A 9,140-nucleotide genomic window follows, 5' to 3' on the forward strand; every position below is an offset into this window, starting at 1 on the left:
AGACACACTCTATGATCACACCTTAATATATAGATATGTATTTTGTTTGGTTTTTTTGTTCATTTCTATTGGACTCAGGAGACTCTAAAGACATGGACCTTCATGTGCCCATATATTTTTGATATTTTTTTATATTTTCTTATGATACTATTGCGAACCTTCATGTGCTCACATATTTTTGGTATTTTATGACTATATAAAATAGACTCAATAATCGCTTAGGTATAGTTACCTGATAACTAGGGGATGCTCCTCCCCCAAGCTAGATGTTTGTAATAGTTGGTGTTGATGATCTTCAGAGTGAGCTACCCGGCAGCGCTCTAGGTGGGTGCCACTAATAGACTCTCTCCTTGTCATAATATTGTTCCTGCTTAAATACACTCCAAAAAGAAAACCAAAACTCGAGGGTCAAATTTAATAATAGGTTAGCTGTTACCAGAAAGTATTTGATTATTCCGGCAGCGCTCTAGGTGGGTGCCACTAATAGACTCTCCTTGTCATAATATTGTTCCTGCTTAAATACACTCCAAAAAGAAAACCAAAACTCGAGGCTCAAATTTAATAATAGGTTAGCAGTTAGCCAGAAAGTATTTGATTATTCTTATGAGTTGATTTTAAATTGACAGATAGCAGGATTCTCTTTTTTCTTTTTACGATTTTCTAGTTTAATTATGTAGAAATTAAATATGTGTTCATGATGTATAGTTGTATTATTATATATATATATATATTATGCCACCACAGAGAATATTTATTCTTATAGAGCTTAGGCTTTTCATAATGTAAGAAAGTAAATACAGAAGCTATTATTATTATTATTCTTTATGTCACCACAATAAATATTCCTATAGGGTTACCATAAGTTTATTCATGTGGAGCTTTTAATATTTTATGATGCAGTAAATGAAGCAATAAAGATTTATTTTATTTTATTTTATTTTTATATTTATGCAGATGGAAATACTAAAGTGAAATTATTAATGTAAACAGGAATACTAATTACTTAGATATCTACCATATTACCTTATGGCAATGATGTAAACTTTAAAGTTTATCAGGTCTTGCTGCCGAAGGTCAACTCAACGCATACTGCCCCTTTAGCTGGTGACACATTGCCCTCGAAATCCTTCAGCATCATATCGGTCTTGGTCAAGTCTTTATCTCCTTTGTCAAGTTTCCGATACATCACATAGGGCATAATACTAATTGCAGCTCCCCCATCAATGAGTATTTTGGACACTGGTTGCCCATCAACTATGGCTTTAACAAACAAAGCCTTGAGGTGCTCTCTCTCATCATCGGTAGGTTTTTCAAAGATAGCCATCATTGGATCTAGTGCCAACTGAGCTATCTGATTAGAGAGAACAATTCCTTCTTCATCACTGGAAGGCACGAGGAACTCCATCGGCAACATAAAGACTATATTAACATCTACCGATGAACCTTTGCCCTTGTATTCTGACTGCTGCCGATTTTCAGGTCTTTTACTAGAAGAACACTCCTCCCTGTATAAATCTTCTTGATGCTCACGTTGCATCCTTCTCCTCTGAGTCTTTGTCAAACCCTCGAGACAACATCGGGGAAGCTTGGTTTTCCTAACCAGCTGATAACGGGTCTCAATTGATTCTACACGGCGTATGTTAGGATCCCTATAAAATATTTCCTCATCAGGAACCCTTGCATTTGCCATCTCCTCAAGCTCTTCTTTGTTTCTTAGAAAATAGCCGACATGCCTACCAAGTTGTTCATGCACACTGAGCCAGCCCCCAGCCGATCATGTACTGACATACTGCCTCTGATCGGCTCATTAATGGACAAACCCTGATTATCAGGCCGAAACACCCCGATTTGGCCGATTGGTCCGGTAATAACCATTGCACTGAGGACAATCCTTGACAGTTGGTAATTTGATGCCTCTTTCCCAACAGTGAACAAAAACGGACAATTCCAATGATCTTTGTGCCGATTCCATTCTTCCTGACGCCTCTCTTCCTGCTATCGTCGATATCGATCTTCATGTTGTTGCCAATTCTCCTGAGGCCGCCGATAAGTGATTACCACATAGGTCAAGGAGGCCTTTTAGAACTGTTATTTTCCTCTAACAAAACGCTTTCCTTTTGCATCATCGGTAGTTACCTGATGCTGGGGATCCACCGATGCGTTTTTCTCAGCAACCTTTGATGTCAATACCTTGGTTTTGCCCTTGGCATCCAACATGTTTGCTGGAAAGGGATGTTGATCAATTTTCATCGACTTCTGAATGTTAGAGCCATCAAACTTAATTCTCCCAGATTCTATAGCCGATTGCAACTGTTGCCTGAACACTTTGCACTCATTTGTGCTGTGTGACGTAGCATTATGCCATTTGCAGTATTTGATTTTCTTCAGCTCATCTGCCGATGGAATCACATGGTTAGGTGACAGCTTAATTTGCCCTTCTTGAAGCAAGAGATCAAATATCCTATCAGCCTTAGTGATATCAAAGGTGAACTTTTCTAGCTCTTTCTAACCAAAAGGACAAGATATTGCCTTTTTGTTTTTGACCCATTCAGGCAAACCGATGACTGGCTCTTCATCAGAGTTGGAGTCTTCTGCTTCATCGACAAATGACACTTTTTTGTTCCAATTCTTTGTGGGTTCAAAAACCCTATTGTCTTGATCAGAGATCCTTTGTACCAAATGACTTAGACTCTCAAACTCCTGAGAAGCATACTTGTCCTTGAGATGCGGTAACAACCCTTAGAAAGCCAAATCGGCAAGCTGCCGATCATCTAGCACCAAGCTATAACACTTATTCTTCACATCCCGTAACCTCTGCACAAAGCTTTCTACCAATTCATCATTACGTTGTCTTAATCTTATTAAATCAGTAATCTTCTTCTCATGAACTCCAGCAAAGAAGTACTTATGAAACTGCTTCTCCAAATCAACTCAAGTAATAACAGAATTTGGTGGTAATGATATGAACCATGTAAATGCCGATCCACACAGAGACGATGAAAACAACCGAACTCTTAATTCATCTTTGTTAGCTGCTTCCCCACACTAGATAATAAAGCGATTAACATGTTCCATCATCGACGTGTCATCTTGTCTAGAGAACTTGGTAAAATCCGGCACCTTGTACCGATTTGGAAGAGGAATCAAGTCATATGCAGGAGGGTACAGTTGCAACTCCTTTCAACTAAAACCAACATTTTGAAACTACTTACAACTTGTTGCAACTGCTTTCAAAACCTTTTAGTTTGTTTCAGCTCCTTGTAGTTTCTTTCAGTCTAGACAACATTTCACCTTCTGACTAATTCCAACTGGTTGTGACTTCTTCTCAGTGATTTCAACTGCTTCTAGCTATTTTTCACTGCCTCTATTTACAGCTGCTTGCAACTTGAGAAATTCTAGCATCATTTCAAGCCTTTTCAAGAAGCTAACTTTACCAAAATATTCCAAAATAAATTAGACACTTCAATTAGCTTTTCACAAATATTCTTACAAGCTTTATTATGCGACTCACCACGTCATTAAGCACTAGGTATATGCAAATGATACTGATACTTAGTGGAACTAGATAATGATTGCAATTAAAGATTTCCCCTCTTTATAGTATGGTTATCTATCCTAAATCCACTCACACGCACTAGGTGTCTTGAGTGGCAAAACAAAATATCCCTATTAAAAATACCTTTGCCTTGAGTCCATTTTGTTTTTCTCTTTCTTTTTTTTCAAGTTGGAGCACTTAAATATCATCTTTTGGTCACCTCCATCACCATGACCATCATCTAGCTCCATCACTTGGTGTGTATGAAATTATCTTTGTATTTTACTCATGACAAAGGTTTGTAGACAGAGATTTCATCAGTTATCCAAAACCAAACTAGGGCTTTCAACTAGAGGGCTACCTAAAGTGTCTATACAAGCAAGTAAACTACTCTAGTTTGCGGGAATGTAAAGGAGTAGGAAAGAACTTATATACCAACGTGTAGAGGCAAGTGAACCAATCAATATAATATAGACCAATCACTAGGAGAAATCCAATCAATCACAAGAGATGGAGACAAATATTTTCTCCCAAGGTTCACGTGCTTGTCGGCACACTATTGATGGATTATGCAGATGCTATGCTAGCCAGAAAAGAAAAATTTCGACCTCATAAAAAAGGATCAACTGCTAGTTATAGATCACGAGATTACCACTACACGTGCAGCTGCAGCAGAAGCGACTCGGTGTAGTCTAGCGCGTAGTAGCAGTGTCGTGCAGTTGCATGGTCGTCGACCGCATCAATCCCTCTCACGCGGTTTGTCCTTATTCTCTAGATGTAGCACCTCCGAAGTATCCCACAGGTATAGGGAAGAAGCATCGCACCTTCGGACTGCTAGGTTCGCAAAGAGCAATAGGCGCATGCGTGGGTGAGCGGCGGTGGCTACCTAATGGTGTGAGAAAACCTGGCCACCCCAACCCTCTCTTTTATAGGCATCCCCCAATCAGCCCCGAGTTAGAGGCCCAATTAGAAAACCCTAAGCCTTGTCTAATTTAGGTCCGATCCGAATTAAGCTTCCAGCCCCTTAAGTGGGTGACCCTATGGGTTCACATACATATAGACATGGGCCAAGTACTCCTACTCTCCCAACAATTGACAGTGACCTCTAGCAAGGCATGACAACTCATATACGCATGCAAAGATCATATCAGACAAAATACTGCAAACACATACATGTTATTCCCTTGCCACATGATATTTGGTCCAACTCATGGGTTAACACTTAACCCAAGCACGGCCAAGGATTTGTTGATCCAATCACTTGAGTGATCCACTGATATCTCTCTCACATAGAGAGGGGCTGTTGACGGTCCTTAAGTATCAAATTTAATTATCAAATAAACAAAGAAAAGGACCCAAAATGAAATCAACATCTAGACTTAGGGTTTTATCTGACAGAATTCCACGAGTTTTGGTGTTTGTCTATTTCTGCAGGGGGTTATCAGGAAATACGGAAGAAAGGCCCACACGTCGGGATTACCTAGAGATATCAATGTGCCGCGCAATTATCTTACATCTAGAAGACTCCAGAAGCCACAGGAACGAAGCGGAGGCAGAACGGAGCCTGGCCTAGGGCGCCTACCCTAGGGACCAGGGCGCCCGCCCCCTGGTTAGAGTCCAATCGGAACTCTCTTTTGGGATTACGCTCCACCGACCTAAAGGATCAAGGATAACCGTTCAATCAATGTCGGTTTGATCCGACGGCCCATATTCACTTGGAAGGACTATAAAACCAAACCCCCTGGCCCGTGGAGGAGAGGACCTCTCAACCCTAATTCATTATTCATCAAGGGAGAAGAAGCCTCTGATCAAGCCTAGAGCCACCACATCAATTAGATATGTAGATTGGCATAGCTACATAGGATTAGAACTAGAAGGAGTCAATCTTCGATTAGTTTCTGGATCTGTCAAGAGGATTCTTGGTAATTCTCTATTGTTCTTCAATTGTTATTCTTTGTTCTTCAATATTATGAATATGACTTTGTTCTACTTCAATATATTGATTATGACTTTGCTCTACTTGTTTATATTCGCAATTATATTGTTCTTAGTTTATCATAGTTATATACTTGGCTTAGTTAGATTGGAATTATATACATGTTTAGGATCGTATAGCGTTTATCCATTGGATCCATGGGTAAATGATAGATATTGTGTAGGCGTGGTGCTTATACTGTATTTATCTGCGATTGTACCCTATATGCAATATCGTGGGGTAGTTCGTGGTAGTGACAGCTCCATTGATTCTTATATAGTCCCCCTCTGGTGTATTGGGCTGGCAGAGCAACATTATTACAGGGGAGTGATTGCAATGTTTCTCATATTCCTTGATAATATCACTATGCATGGGCGTAGTCCTGTCTCACAATGATTGCTAAGTATAATTGCACTAACTATGATATGCTAGACTGTATAGTTAAGAATAGCTTAGGAAATATTCTTGTAGTTCGTCCTAATTCCATGCTAATGACTTGCTAGAATATCTAATTGAGGTGCTTATCATATTTATATGTGGCTAAGTTATGCTGATCAGATTAATCATCTTTGTCACTATTCATTACTCTATATATCCGTTATGTGACACTTATCCCTGTATGAAAGAGATAGATAAATGCTCTCAATTATACATGCAATGATAGATACTCAATCTTATATTCCATTCTATAATCAACATTGATGATTGCTAATCCCTTCCCAGTGGTAAAAATATAAATAACGATACCTGGAATATTTCCCGGTTAAAATGCTACATCGGTATTAATCTGTGCGCTTGCAGATCCCATTCATTATTTATCTAGATGAGCAATTGCATATTTCAATATCGCGTCTCTTATGTCATGCTGGGGATGACAACTTGGCTTAAGTGGCATGAGGGATAGGTTTGGCATTTTTGGCGCCGTTATCAAAATTAGAAAACTAAGTCTACTTTTGGTAGTGATGTTAAGAATACCCAACAAGCATTTTTGGCGCCGTTACCGAGGATTGGTTGATTACTAATCAGGAATGAATATATAATTTTGAGTTACCATTCGCATCACTAATATGATTGAGCTTATCAATTCTCTCATATAGTTTTACCCTGATATTTTTCTATTTTATCTTATGCAGGGTAATGTATGAATAGAAGACATCTTCCAGGAAATTTTGTTGACAATCCCGAAGCGTTATTCAGAAAAACTAGAGCCAAGCTCAAGAAGAGATCATCAACACTTCAGCAAGAAGCTTCATCTAATCAAGATCACCGGAACTTGTCTTCAGAGTCCGAAGCCATGGCGAACAAATCGATCCGTGAGTTCTCAGCTCCCACTACGGACAACATCCGTACTGGACCTGCTGCAGAGATCGATGGCAACTTTGAGCTCAAGCCTGGACTTATCAACATGGTGCAATCCAACCAGTTCTGTGGGAAGGCACACGAAGATGCTAGTGCTCATCTCCAACACTTCCTGGAGATTTGTAGCACATTCACCATATCAGGAGTCCCCAGAGATGCTATACTACTTCGCCTCTTCCCATTCTCACTGTTAGGGAGAGCGAAGCAGTGGTTCTACGCTACAAAGGAGAAGAATACTATGTGGGCACTCTGCTCCATGAACTTTCTGGCTAAGTTCTTTCCCATGGGCAAGACCAATGCTCTCCGTGGGAAGATTACAAGTTTTCAACAACAACATGATGAATCCGTTCCAAAAGCATGGGAGAGCATCCAAGAATACATCCTAGAATGTCCCCATCATGGAATGGAGAGCTGGCTACTGATGCAGACGTTTTGCTCGGCAATAGTGCCCGAGAAACCATGGATGCTGCAACTGGAGGAGCATTCCTATCACTCACCATATCACAAGCCACAGCTCTTGTGGAGAAGATGGCGTCCAATCAAGGCTGGAATGAAGAGAGGACCCAGACATGCAAGAAAGGTGGAGGTATGCATCAGCTCAAGGAGGTAGACATGTTGTCTGCTAAGCTAGACCTGCTCATGAAGAAGCTCGATGATAGAGCTGGAGATAAGAAAGAAGTTATGCACATCTACGACTCTCACATGACTTGTGAGGAGTGTGGAGATACTGGACACTCAGGCAATCACTGCCCTAAGATGTTTGAGGATGTCAACTACATCAACAACAACAACTACTACTACTACAACCGTCCTCAACAAAATCAAGGTTGGAATCAACAGAGGGCTAACTAATCAGGTAATTATCAAGGTAACAATTCTTACAACAATAATAATAATTTTCCACCTCTGAGAGAGTTTGTGTCTAATCAAGGAAAGCTAATGGATAACCTATCTAAGAAATTGGCATCTAATGATAAAATGCTAGAAAATATAAATAACAGAATGGATAATTTCTCTACTGCCATCAAGAATCAAATTAGCTTTAATAAAATGATTGAATCTCAGTTAAATCAAATAGCTGTTGTTGTTCCTGCTACTAACCCCGGTATACCATCACAACCGGAAGGATTAGAATCTGCAAATCTTGTAGACATGTTTGATGCAGGTAACTACTGGAGTAACCCCGTCACAGAAGTTACTACTGACCTTCTGCCGGTCAAGAGAGGCGATCCAGGACGCCCCGTCATCCCGATCTCCATCGGCATGGTGGACTTCCTAGAAGCACTCTGCGACTTTGGCTCCAGCGTCAACATTATGCCCAGGGTACTCTATGAAAAATTCTTTACATATCCTTTAGTAGAAACAACCATGTGTTTGCATTTTGCAGATCTGACGATAAGTTTTCCAAAGGGAATATTGAAGAACCTTTGCGTCCGAGTTGGTACCTTGTACGCCCCAGCAGACTTCGTTGTGATAGAGACCGATAATGATGAGAGGGTACCCATCATCTTAGGGAGGCCATTCTTGAACACCTCGTGAGCTGTCATCTATGCTAGTGCTGCCAAGATCAGTTTCTGCATCAAAGGGAGGAAGGAGACGTTTTCCTTCAAGAACAAGACTACACACATCCTGGAGCAATCCCGACATGAACCAAGGAAGAGGACCAACAGGAGGGACAGGAACAAGCAAGTATGGACCGAGTCAGCTAAGATGGTCACTTCAGTTCATGAAGGTCAAGATCATCAACTTAAGTCACCGTTTCTGACCAAGAAGGACGACCCAGGAATGCCAAGCATCTTTTGCTCCATAAATGGATACAACTTCTACAAGACGACTTGCGACACCGGATGGGGCGTCAACATAATGGCCGCAGTCACCTATCGGCTCTTGTTCGGAACCATGCCCTTAAAACCAACATACATTCAGCTCCAGATGGCAGATCAGACATTTTGAGAGGTTAAAGGTATAGTGACAGATTTCCCTGTCAAAATAGACGATCATTTTGTCTACACAGACTTTCAGGTTATTGACATGGGAGAAGACGAATACGGTCCATCCATCATCCTTGGAAGACCGTTCCTTAGCACTGTTAAAGCAATCATCTACATTGCAACCGGAGAAGTCCACATGCACTTCCTCTCAGAGAAGGTACGCCGCTATTTTACTGACCCTAACTATATCGTTGAAGACTCTAAACAGGTAAGAAGAAGACGACACAACCACAACCAGAGGAGGCAAATCCTCAAGGACAAATGGGCAGACTACGAAGGA

Source organism: Sorghum bicolor, chromosome 3, assembly GCF_000003195.3.
Source record: "Sorghum bicolor cultivar BTx623 chromosome 3, Sorghum_bicolor_NCBIv3, whole genome shotgun sequence".
Classification (NCBI taxonomy): domain Eukaryota; kingdom Viridiplantae; phylum Streptophyta; class Magnoliopsida; order Poales; family Poaceae; genus Sorghum; species Sorghum bicolor.